This window comes from Chanodichthys erythropterus, chromosome 15 (assembly GCF_024489055.1).
Source record: "Chanodichthys erythropterus isolate Z2021 chromosome 15, ASM2448905v1, whole genome shotgun sequence".
In the NCBI taxonomy this organism is placed as follows: Eukaryota; Metazoa; Chordata; class Actinopteri; order Cypriniformes; family Xenocyprididae; genus Chanodichthys; species Chanodichthys erythropterus.
In genome coordinates this window covers 12,567,501-12,579,633 of record NC_090235.1, presented here as the reverse complement: position 1 = coordinate 12,579,633, position 12,133 = coordinate 12,567,501, and positions in this window count along the sequence as shown.

Below are 12,133 nucleotides of genomic sequence, written 5' to 3'. Positions count from 1 at the left end.
CACAGAATGACAGAGAACAGCATATTGCATATTGAAATGCTGCACACCAATACATTTCCTTTCAGAACAGGCCTAATGACATGTTCACCGAATGGAGGAACTCTACATGCATGCATATTTGAGAAACAATTCATTGTTTTATATTATCAGTTGTATTAAATATTACTGTTTGGCATTCATCAGATTCATATTGTGACAACTTGCCCCATACAGTCTGACAATATTCCCCACCAGAGTGTGTTAAACGAACTGTATGTACTTTTTTTGTGGGGCAACAAAGTGGGTAATATCCAAAACATTTTTTATAGTCTTTCATGTTTGTGTCTACACAGAAATTGACTATGCATTTGAAGTCATAAAATGCTGATAAACATACAGCTGTGACCTCACATTATATGTTAATGCAACAAGATGGTACAGTGTTGCTTGACAACAGTAAACAAACACAAATTATTATTATCAATGTCTCTATTGAGCATTTGTGTCATTTATCATATAGCTTTTGCACTGGTTTTATAAAAGCGATAAGCAAGAGCGTTCATTAATGTGGTTTAAAGGTTGTTGTTTTTTTAATGAAAAACACTCCATAAACATGGTAAAATCCCTGTAACAGGATATTTATTGCATTAAAAAACTTTTTTCCCCAGTAAAATGAGAATCGGATGATATGCAGTACCTAACTGGTTTTATTCAAGTCGAAAATATTATTTAACATCAATGAATCAACCTAAATACATTCATTTATACCAACAAAACTCATTTTTTATTGGTTAAATCAGGTGGAAATAGCTCTTTCAGATAATGCTAGGTTTCTAGTTTTTTCAGTTTACTTCATTAAACATGCAACATACTGTAATCACAAATAATAAAGCATACTATACTGTCTGAAGTGTTTATTTTGCATAATGCACACAGCTTTACATATATTTGAACAGCAGTATACAGTATAAGCAGCACACGAGTAATTCATTCCAAAAGTAGCCATAGTGAAAAGTTTCTTTAAACTTTTATTCTGATCTGGGGTCAGATTCTCCTGCCCAAGTCTTAAGGTAAACCTTCAGAAGAATAACCATGCAACATCAGTCTCAGATCTACACCAGATGCTGTTCAGATAAACGGCAGTGTGATCTATAAGAGCAGCTTTCAGTGTTTGAGGACACAGGTGAGGATCAGGCCTGTTTCCACAGCAGACAACCAGCGTTTGAAGATCTGAGTGGGGCGGATTTGACGACAGGAAGTGAAAAGTCAACAGCCAATCAATCTGACTTTCACAGAATGGAATGAGGTCAATTGAGCAGCTGGGAAATATATGACATTTATGATAAAGATGAGGAAGACAAGGATGAGCTGAGCTTTGATCTGCACTGAGTGACGCTTACAAAAAAAAAACCATCATGTTCTTCAAGCCAGAATTATATACTCTTATATAATCATATAAAGATATAAAGTCTTATATAAAGATGTAATGGACAAGTTTACAGTTGAATATATATATTATATTATATATATATATATATATATATATATATATATATATATATATATATATATATATATATATATATATATATATATATATTGTTTCCCCTTTGAATTAAGTTTATTTCTCAGTAAAAAAGACTTCATATCTTAAGTAATTTTCCTTCTCAATTTAAGAATGTTTAGATATTTGTCCTTGAAAACAAGCAAAAAAAAAAAAAAAAAAAAAAAAAAAAAAAGAGGAAGAAAGACATTTTTAGCTCATGCAGTAAGAGTATAGAGCTATAAAATGCATGAAATTAATTTGGTGTTGGAAATACTTAATGAGTTCATATTGAGATCTGTTCAGATCTCTTGTGAAACTCCAGAAGAGAGACATATGAGATTAGCATTGGCTTTTTGCATGAAAACAAACATCTCACTGTTGTAGGAGAAACAACTAAGCCACTAAAGACATCTCGGTTGTGATTTCTGTTGTTCCTACAGCAGTTTATTATGAAAGAAATGTCACACCTGTGTGATGTACCTGTTGCTGTTCAGGTGGGCTGATGTGGGAAGCTTTATGATCAGGTGTTATTTACCCTGAAAAGAGAAAAAAAAAATAACTGTTATTGCATCTCACGGTTTAAATCTTCACATGAAGCCCAGAAAAACCCTTGAGGAGTGTCTTCAACAATTCATATCAACAGTCATAAACTCAAACATGCTTTTTGGAGATTTGGCCAGATGGGGGCGTCCTTGTCTCTAATAACTAAACCAGCTGGAGCTCATCTGTGAGGGATCTGCAAATAATATTTTTGGAAAAAAATTATTTAGTATGAGTAGATAAAACGGGTGTTTTAGCCTTTATGAACAGCAGGGGTTGTCCACATTATTACATTATGCTTCATTAGTTTCCTCGTCTCTCAATTAGCAAGTTTACCTTACAACAACATCCTGGATTCACTGCTGCACTTTTAAGAGATTTACATTAACTAATGATAGTTTTCTGCTTTTAGCATCAATCAAAAATGAAACAGGATGTTATTTCTTCTTTCATACATTTTAAAGGTGAAATGTGTACTTTCAGAATCAACAAATGTTTTTAAACAGGTTTCCTGAACACTCACCCCATCTGTCATTGGTCAATAAACAGAAAGTCCCGCCCCAAACTCACTCCATTGGTCGAGGCAGTGATTTTTGTGTTGGGTGCAAACAAACAGATCAGTATTTGAAAGCACCACGTTTTCCTCATTACAAATGACTCTGCACATTAAACTATATACCATAAATGTACTTTATTAAAAGGTTAAAGTTTTTTTTTTTTTTTTATAAAGTTAAAGGACAAATGTACTTTCTTCTATACATGCATTAATGTATGCATGCATGCATTATTTTTTATTTTTGCATGTAAAAAAAGAGACTAACTAGTGATTTACCTTTTAATGAAGTTATAGAACAAAAACACTTTCTCCTACACATGCATATAAATATTAGCCTAAAATATGTATAAACCACCTATTTAAATACATGCATTAATGTATGCATGCATCCATGAATTTTGTAAAGATAGAGTTTTTTCTTTTGCATTTAAAAAAAAAGACTATTTAATGAGCAACAAGCCTTTAAATAAAGTTATAAAACAATTACACTTATTCTATACATGCATATAAACCACTCATTTTTATATAGGCTACATGCATTAATAAATGGTGTTTTGTTTTGCATGTAAAAAAGACTATATAATGAGTGATTCATGATGTATATAAACTAAAATAAATATGCATAAACCATCTATTTATATACACACATTAAATTTAAATTCGCCGTTAAATTAAGTTACAGAACAAATAAATCAGAAATATACTATATGCACACAAATTTCTGAACCTGCAGTACCTTCCTGAATCTCCAGGGGTCCAAAGATGGGAACGGGATTGGGAAATGACTCAAGTCAGACCTGAACCCGTGAGTCATCAGCACTCCTGTGTGTCACATGCACACGTCACCTACTGCACCACGGCTCTGGTGTTTTTAAAACCATCGTGGTTCACGCTAACCACCGGTTCTTGTGGGGACTGTGACAAAAACCGTCAAAGTTCAAAGGTCACTCTGTTCCCAGATCTTCTCCACGGAGACCCGCAACCGTCAATTTAATAAAACCCTCCAATATAACGTTCTGCTTACTGTTGCAACCTGCAGAGATTGGACAGAAGCCTGCAGGTAACAGCTTAATAAGAGCTCACCACCACACACTACTGCCGTTTTTACACGGCTAATAATATAAGCGCCGTAGCCCCTGAGAGCAGAGAAATAGGCAGAGAAAGCCGACAAGCTGATATTAACCACCTTGCTTTATTACAAACAGCCTCCATTACTGCTAAAGATAGCCGATCCCTCGCTACTGCAGGGTCTTCAGTGGAGCGAAGGGGGGAAAGGACGCTGCCGTTAGCCGGTAATTTAGGATGAGAGGGAGCGCTCACGATATTGATCTTAGCTCGGCTTTTGCTGAGCAGAGTGGAAAAAAGGAGAGAGTCAGAGAAGGTACGAGGCATCCGAGCGATCCGATTGGCTCCTGGATCTATTATCTTACACTCAGGCTGACTCGGCCGTCCTGTGACAGAGGTCTGGCTTCTATTGTTATGTTAAGTATACTTTATTAGCAGCTCGCAGTCTATTTAGGAACAATTCATAGAGGGATTCTAGTGCAGATGGGGACCTGTATGGATTTAACACATTTTGTCATTGAATATGCTCAACAAAGACATTTCTTCATATATGCAGGGAAAAAAACCTGGTGCACAAGAAAAAAGTAATAAAATAAATAAAATATTACAGCATATAAATACATTATGCGTGCAAGCAAATATTGCATTGCTGAACTGCTGGTCCCTTCAGCAGGTGCAAAAGTAGTGTAAAAAAAACTGACATGCTGAATCTGAAACAATTTTAAATGGCATTTTCTAATTCTATTTATAATTTTAAAAACTCAAATCTCTTCTATTATTAAAACTATTTGTCTGTTATGCATGCAGAATAACTTAAAACATCATGTCACACTGTAGGACTGCTTAAAACAAGGTAATAAAAGCAAAACACAAGAAGTTCAAAAATGGTGAAAAATTACACTTACTCCTACACATGCATATAAACTTTATCCTAAAATAATCTAGCAAAAACCACCCTTTTACTGTACTTAAACCCATTAATATATGCATTGGGGATGCACCAATATGAAAATTTTGGCCGATACCGATAACCGATAATTCTTTATATCTGAAAGCCAATAACCGATATATTGGCCAATTTATCTAAATACATTTTTTTTTATATATAATTTTTGAGAGCCTGATTACAAAAACAAAAGTCTCACCATTAAAAGCCATGCCCCAAACACACAATTTTAATGTTGTCATTATAATTTTATGTAGCCTATTTGACAGATTTGCGATGCACGTTACACTTGACTGTGTTTTTCTTTTTGAAGTAATTTCAATCATATTTCAAGCAATTCAATACCATAATGGTGAACAGTACACATCTGAAGTGTATAAATAATATAAATAATCCATTATTTATCGGCTTTAATATATCGTCCAAATTTTCTTATTGGGCTGATAACAATAACATTTAAAACGAACATATATCGGTCGATACCGATATTGTGGCCGATATATCTTGATCCCTAATATGCATGTATGAATTTGTAAAGAAACAATGCATGCAATTCTTTTTTTGCATGTAAAAACGACTCCTTAATGAGTTTCTGAAGGTCTATTTATGTTCAGCAGCACTCTTGCTTGTCTATGGCAGTTTATTATTTGCCGTCGATTTGATTTTGCATTGTGTAAATGACAAGATTGATGGCGTGGGCCGATCCTGACAGACCCTCTCCGCTCCTGCACATGAGCTCACCCTCCCTCTCCGTCTCTAGTTAATGATCTTCATATTAAGATCACTTTAGGACCCAGGAGTGAAGAGGGGCCCATCCCACATGGGGGCCGTCTTTGTGTCTGGATAGACACAAGGGAGACTGGAGACATTAACACCACCTCAAATCATGCAATGATCCCCAACACCCCCAAACACACACACAAAAACACACACACACATGACAGTGACCAAACACACACACACGTGTGCATACAGCACACTCATCCGTATACTCTTTTCTTGTAGTGCACATTTTCTGATAAAACACTTCTGCATTACATTATTTTATGCCAATATATGTGCTTTTTATATATACACTATATCTTTTTAATCCATTTTAAATTAAACATGTTTATTTTTCTCATTCATTTTTAGGATTAGAGAATTTAAACTTCTCTGTAAAGCTTTATCACTGACTGTTGTGTATGTAAATAAACATACATGTGTTCTTTCTGTTTTGCACACAGATTCACCTAGACACACACACACACACACACACAAATCTGGCCAATCACAAATGAAGCGTTAAATGAAGAAACATATAGTACGGCTCTCTTGGGAGAGAAGGTCTCTTACACAAAGGAGCGTCCCGGCTGAGACGGCGCTGTCATTAGCTTCTGTCTCCGCCTCAGCACTTCAGCAGCCTATTAAAGGCTACCCTCGATCTGCTGTGCTGTCAGATGAGGCAATCTAAACCACACCCATTCCTGACACAGCCCCACCCCTTTCAGACAGCAACAACGCTGTTATTCAACAATGTCTCTTCCTTCACTTAAGGAAAAGTGCCATTGTGAAGAGGCATTCTATTATTTTAGCACATTGAAGGATGAACCTGAGCCACATCTAGAGACCATATCACAGAGACGCTTACTAATGTACGCTATTTACATTCTTAATTATTTGAATGGGTTATAGTCACTGCCTGCACATTTTGTCAGAATAAAAAAAAACACTGCCATAGCAAAGACTTCCAATTCAATAAATAATTAAACAAAAATACTTTACTTGAATATTTTTAATGCATTAGTTTTGCCTTGTAATGCAGTTTATAATGCATTGTATGACATCATAAATAATTGTAACCAAAGTTTCATGTAATAATTTCATCATTATACCTTTAGAAATTAAAATGCATTAAAACACAACAAACAACCAATTTCAGATTTAACAAGGAAACTGCAAAATATTATAATGCATTTTAACTTTGGTTACAATTATTTATGAAAAGATGCATTAAAACTTACATTGTGAATACATTTATAATGCATTATACATAAAGTTTTCAAGTGTTACCAAACTAACAAACACCTGAGAGCCAAGCAGTGCTGTTCTGGAAGATAAATAGAATGTTATTTTTCATAAAAAAGTAATGATGCAATATAATTAGTTTATACTTTTAGATGTATAATATAAATTGCGAGATATAAAGTCAGAATTGTGTGATATAAAGTCAGAATCACAAAATAAATTCAGTATTGCGAGATATAAAGTCAGAATTGCGCAATATAGTCAGAATTGTGAGTTATAAAGTAATAATTGCGCAATATGTCAGAATTGCGTGATATCAGAATTGTGCAATATAAAGTAAAAATTCTGACTTTTTTCTCGCAATAGCGAGTTTTTGATAAAAAATGCAATTCTGACTTAACTCGCAATTGTGTTATCTCACAATTCTGAGAACAATTCTGAATTCTGAGTCACAATTGTGAAATATAAACTCGCAATTGCAAGAAAAAAGTCAGAATTGTTAGATAAAAAGTCAATTACCTCTTTTATTTTTTATTCATGGCAGAAACAAGCTTACAAAGTTAGGCCCAAATCATGTAAATGCAAACATTTACAGCTATGCAAGTTTGATTTTATGCATTAAAAACAATGCGTTGTCAGCATAAAGGAGCTCTATAGCAGGCATTAGCATAAACATCTTCTGTGGTCAATTTGGAACCTGTTTAAAGAGAATCTTGCTGAGCAAGTTAGTCGAAGTTGACATGTTTATAGTGGATAAACTAAGTTAAACTATGATATTAATGAGGATATACATGTTTCTGAAAATATAATCAGTAATTTGTACAGTAGGTGGATTTGCGGAATGGTAATTTTAAAAGTAGACTGCAAATAAGCAAAAGCTTGGCTAGTGCATTGAAGGTGTGTGTTCCTGTTGTACATATTTAAACACATTGGCTGCTCCTGTAAAAACAAACAAATCTGTCACAGATGACAGTGTGCAAAATGAAAATGAAAGAATTTGTGCGTCCACTTAGTGTTTCACTGATGCGAACTAGTACTCTGAACTAGAGATGACAAAATGAGCTTTCAACAAGCCCGCTGATGACTGAACTTCTCTGATGCATCTGGCCTTTTCTTACATCACTTGCATAGATTATTTCACAATAAGAAATAGAGCAACAGCATAAAGCCCTGCAGCTACAGTTACTCTGAAGACTGATACTCGATTGCACTGAATTTGGATTGTAATATTTCATAAGCTCCTAGCAAAGGCAAACAACAAAAAAGCATCCTATTTCAATTCATATCAGCCATTAGACAACTTTCACACACTCTTTTTTTACCGTTTTGAGCATGTGCACACTCAAAGTTGCCATCAATCTGTGAGGAGAATCGCTGTTGTCTGTGTTTCCATGGGGCTCGTTGTCTGTTTAAGCGAAGATTTATGGCATCTAACTTCACGATGATAGGTTTTATAGCATAACAAGTACTGTTGTCCTAATCAGCCGAACGGATGATGGATCTGTTGTTGGAGTGAGAGACAGTGCGACTGAATGAGGAACTCTGCTACTGGAATGATGAACCTCACAAAGCAAGATTGATGCTCTGCCCCGGACACCGTATGAATTAACATCTCCTTCTCACTTGTTTACACGCTCTTCCCCTTTCCTTCCTGCTAACATTGGCTTTCTAATCAAATCAGATCAAATCAAATCAACAGTGCTTTACCGCTGTGATTGTCAAACTAGCGCCGGAGCATTCGTATGAATTAATTAGCATTAATATAATCGGCGGTAACAGTGATAACTGCATAAACATGAGACATGCTCATAATTTATACTGTATAAGAATAAGGCGATGCTTGTAATATCAGAAATGTGATCGTCATCAAGCTTTATTGCACTAATGTGAGCTGATTTAGATGGCAGGATGCTTTTTGAAATGACAGTCACGAACAGGAACATACAGGTTCTGTTACCTGTTGATTTCTGGGCGGTAATATCTGGAGATGAGCTCTGGTTTTCACTAAAGCTTTTTTCTGGGTTGGAGCTTTTATTATGTGGTTTATACCCAGAAAACTGCATGTTTGATACTGTGTGCTGCTCCTGTTCTTCTGTGCCTGATCTGAAGATATTTCATTTGTGAATATGGCGCATATTTTAGTGGTGCAGCAAAGGCAAATATCACTGTACTATAGCACATACTTGTGGTTAAAGATAAAAAAAAAAGAACCACAAATAAACCAACTAGAAACCTCCAAGAAAACCATGGCAAAAGAAATGCCCTACAAACCAGTCAGAAAAAAACCCTAGCAACATTCTAAAAACCACCCAAAAAAACACAGCAACCACATAGCAACGCCCTACAAATCATCCAGAACACCAGCAACCACATATTAACACCCTACAAACCACCCAGAATACCCCAGCAACCACATAGCAACACCCTACAAACCACCCAGAATACCCCAGCAACCACATACTGTAGCAACACCCCACAAACCACCCAGAAAACCCTAGCAACCACATAGCAACGCCCTACAAACCACTCAGAACACCCCAGCAACCACATAGCAAGGCCCTACAAACCACCCAGAATACGCCAGCAACCACATAGCAACACCCAATGAACCATCCAAAACACCCCCAGCAACCACATAGCAACACCCTACAAATTGCCCAGAAAACCCCAGCAACCACATAGCAACACCTTATGAACCATGCAAAACACCCCCAGCAACCACATAGCAACCCCCTACAAACCACCCAGAATAGCCCAGCAACCACATAGCAACACCTCATAACAGAACACCCTAGAAACCACATACCAATGTACTACAAAGCAGTGTTGTCAAAAGTACCGACTTCGGTACCTATCGGTACTGAAATTTTAAAAACGTGACGCTTTGAGCGCTGTTGAGCGCTGTTGAGCGGATTCATAAACATCTCTGATTGGCCATTGTGTTGACGCGCTCATCGGATATGCCTGTGATTGGCTACAATGATCAATGCGTGGGAGCATTTGAAAGCACACGGAAGTGTTTGAATTTGAAAGCGTTTTGAAAGTGGGAGCGCGAGCGATTGAAAGCAGGCGTCTAACAGTGGACCGATCCGCGATAGATGCCTGCTTTCAAACGCTCCCGTGTGTATCTGTGTAAGCGCTTAGTGAAGAGATTAATTGATGAATATTTACAACGTTTTTACAGCATTGATCATTGAAGCCTATCACAGACATATCCAATGAGCCGTGAAAACAACGGCCAATCAGAGATGTTTACGAATCCACTCAACAGCGCTCAAAGCGTCACGTTTTTTAAATTTCAGTACCGACTAGGTACCAAAGTCTGTACTTTTGACAACACTACTACAAAGCACCCCCAAACCCTAGCAACACCCCACAAACTACACAGAATCCTTTTGAAATCACATAGCAACACTCTACAAAACATTCAGAAAACCCTAGTAACCACATAGCAACGCCCTACAAACCACCCAGAAAACCCCAGCAACCACATAGCAATGCCTACAAATCATCCAGAATACCCCAGTACCCCAGCAACCACATAGCAACACGCTATGAACCACCCTGAAAACCCCAGCAACCACATAGCAACACCCTATGAACCATCCAAAACACCCGCAGCAACCACATAGCAACCCCCTACAAACCACCCAGAATACCCCAGCAACCACATAGCAACACCTCATAACAGAACACCCATAACACCCCAGCGAACACATAGAAACACCTTAGAAACCACCCAGAACACCTTAGTAACCACATATCAACGCCCTACAGACCACACAGAACACCTTGGAAACCACATCTGCTAAATAAGTAATCAAGTACAAACATTCTCCCAGAGGAATTTTCTATTGCTCAAAGTTTTCTCTTTCATTGCTCAAGAGACTTAATGAAAGAAAGAAAGAAAGAAAGAAAGAAAGAAAGAAAGAAAGAAAGAAAGAAAGAAAGAAAGAAAGAAAGAAAGAAAGAAAGAAAGAAAGAAAGAAAGAAAGAAAGAAAGAAAGAAAGAAAGAAAGAAAGAAAGAAAGAAAGAAAGAAAGACATTTTTGCCACACAGTATGAGTATAGATCTATAAAGTGAATGTAGAGCAGCTCAGGTCATATTGAGATCTCTGGGATATAAACTCTGGTACCTGGCCAAATCACAGTGTGAGACACAGTTGAGATTTCTTAATGAACTGTAGAGACATCTTAGTGATTACAAGAGGGCTTTTTCTAAGGAGAAAACATCTGAAAAGCAAAAGTCTTCATTTAATCTCATTGCGGTCTAGTAGCAACTATTGAGCAATGAAAGAGATCTCCTTTGTGGTTCCTCCGTCCTTCCCCTTGGGAACAGAACAGATGCCAAGGAGAAAGAAAGAGAAATAGAGCAAAAGCTACAGGCAGATGTTATCTGGGAAAACGTCCTTCTCCACGCAGACTTCAGGGAAGTACACTCAGAACGACCTAGTGAGATTACCAGTGTTTATTTGATTTATTTCCGGAGGTTAAATCTTCGTGTGAAAGCTCCAGCTTCAATCAGCTCAACTAGTGCTGGGAGACAAGCAATGTGCGTTTCTACTCGCCACGCTCTTGGAAAAACAGAAAGAGGGGAAAACACTTCGTAGAAAACTAACCGGATTAACCGTCATGCTTTATTTTAGCTATGAAAATATCATCTTCGCAAAAGACCCGAATGCAAAGACTGGACGGCGCAGATGAAGATGTAAAAATACAGGCATCAGGAGAATATTGTCATAAAGACGCCACATGTGACTCGTTTTCCCGAACACTTCAAAAGCTCCTGCCGTGGAATCAGCACAGCTTTGATCTAGAAGACTGTGGCCGCGTCCGATTGGCTTTGCTGGCACTCTGTGACAGAGCGGAAGACAGAGAGAGAGAGAGAGAGAGAGAGAGAGAGAGAGAGAGAGATAAACCGGCAGAGATGCAGAGAGGGGAAAGCAGGTCAGTGGACAGACGCCTCCAGGGAGAAGTGTGAGGGGTGCGAAGATTAGGAATGCCAGACTGACCACAGCAAGTGGAAGCGAACAGATGTCCAGGGTCCCACGACTCCCAGGGGACGGAGACGGACACTGCACAGGAATCCCCCCAAAACACACACACATAGACTCTGGACACCAGGGAAACATGCCCGGATGCCCTCTCCAGTTAAATCCTCTCTGGTTAGAGGATGGATGCTTATTTAAAGTGCAGAGAGTCTCCAGTGGTCCTATTTCACCCTTAAAAAAAACAAAAACAAAACAAAAACCCTCATATACCGCATATTTTGTCATTGCATCACACAAACTAAACAGACTCTACAGATTACAGGCCACCATCACCCTACAATCCACCCAGCAAGGTCCAACAAACCACGCAGAACACCCTAGCAACACCCTTCAAACCAACCAGAAGACCTTAGCAACACCCAACAAACCACTGAGAACACTCCTTTAACCCAGTGTTTCTCAACTCCAGTCCTCGGGACCCACTGCTCTGCACATTTTGTATG